This window comes from Elephantulus edwardii, unplaced genomic scaffold, assembly GCF_000299155.1.
Source record: "Elephantulus edwardii isolate Elephantulus edwardi_28Jun2011 unplaced genomic scaffold, EleEdw1.0 scaffold00050, whole genome shotgun sequence".
In the NCBI taxonomy this organism is placed as follows: Eukaryota; Metazoa; Chordata; class Mammalia; order Macroscelidea; family Macroscelididae; genus Elephantulus; species Elephantulus edwardii.
In genome coordinates this window covers 13,561,134-13,562,836 of record NW_006399800.1, presented here as the reverse complement: position 1 = coordinate 13,562,836, position 1,703 = coordinate 13,561,134, and positions in this window count along the sequence as shown.

Genomic DNA, 1,703 nt, shown 5'->3' with positions numbered 1-1,703 from the left:
TTTAATGAAAGTTTACAGTGACTTTGGATTTCCATTCATTCCTTGTTGCACTTTTCTCCCTGCCTCCCTCTCCCCCTCAGTTCGCTCTTCTCTTTGAAAAGTAAAAGAAAAATTCTTTCATTGTTTTACAATTCCTCACCCCAAGTCCACTCCACTATGCAGCCTTTATTCTGAACTCTTGCCATGACAATAATATCTAATCATATATCCCTTTTAAACAATTCTCTCCTTCATCTGTTTCAATGCAGTATACATAATTTTTCCCATCTTTCTCAGTCTTTCCCCAACCCAATGTCAGTCCCGTTTTACAACAGTGACACTATGTAGCATTTGTCCTTTTGTGACTAAAATATTTCACTTAGCATAATGACCTGCAGGGTCACCCATTTTGTATAATATTTCATGAGTTCATTGCTTTTCAAGGCAGCATAGTATTTCATTGTATGAATATACCACAGCTTCTCGATCCATTTATTTGTTGATGGGCACTTAGTTTCCAACACTTTGCTATTGTGAACAAAGCCATGAGAAACATGAGTGTGCATATATATCTGTTTGGGTGGTGGTTATGGCTTCTTTGTGGTATATTTCCAGTAATGGAATTGCTGAATCAAATGGTATTTCTATTTGTAACTTTTTGAGAAAGTGCCATACAGCTTTCCATAGTGGTTGCACCATTTTACACTCTGACCAACATTGAATAAGGGTTTCAGTTTCTCCACAACCTCTTCAGCATTTGTTGTTTGGTATTCTTTTATTCTCAAAGCAAGCACTTCAAGTCCTTGCTTTCAGCAAGCAAAGCTGTGTCATCTGCATAATGCAGGTTGCTGATGATTCCTCCCCCAATTCTGATACCACAGTCTTCTTTATAGAATCTACCATACAGACTGAAGAGGTATGGACAAAAGATACAATCCTGATGCACACTTTTACTGCCATAATGATAGACATATTTATCACTGGCATAGTGGTAGACATATATCCTAAATCATTAGCATTTAGTCAAATTCTGGCTCACATGAACTCTACAAATCAAACGCATTGCTGTCAAGTCTCATCTAATTCATAGGAGCCCTCCATCACGTTTCCAAAACTATAAATGTTTCCAAAATCAGATTGCCGCTGTATTTTCCTCCTGGACCAGCTAATGGGTTTAAATTGCTGCCCTTTTTGTTATCAGGTAACCATGTAACCACTGTGTCACCAGGGTGTCTTGATAGATATATAGACTTAAGGTAAGGAATTGAGAGTCGAGCTGTGACATTTGTCTGGCAGAGAAGGCTGCTAATTCACAAGTCATCTCTCTCCCCAACTGAAACAAGTATTCCCTTGAATCAAAGGATCAGAGAGAAATGCAGCTATGGCAAGTGAGTTCCTGATCCAAGGTTTTCAGACCAAAGGCCTGCTATGAGACCAGGTATGAAAAACTCTACCACAGCAATGGCACAGAAGAAGCAGACTACCTCACAAAGTACACAAAACCAAAACAAGATGTCACCTTAAAAAAGTGATCAAAACACAGAATGGAACTTTCTGACACAGAATTCAAAAGAATAGTGATTGAATATTTTCAATGGTTGAAAGACAAAGTCAAAGAATTAGAGGATTCTGCAAACAAAAGCTGAGTGGAAAGTAAAAAAACAATCCAAAATAATGGATAATGTGGATATAACAAACTAGAGGATCTGGAAAAATAAGAAACC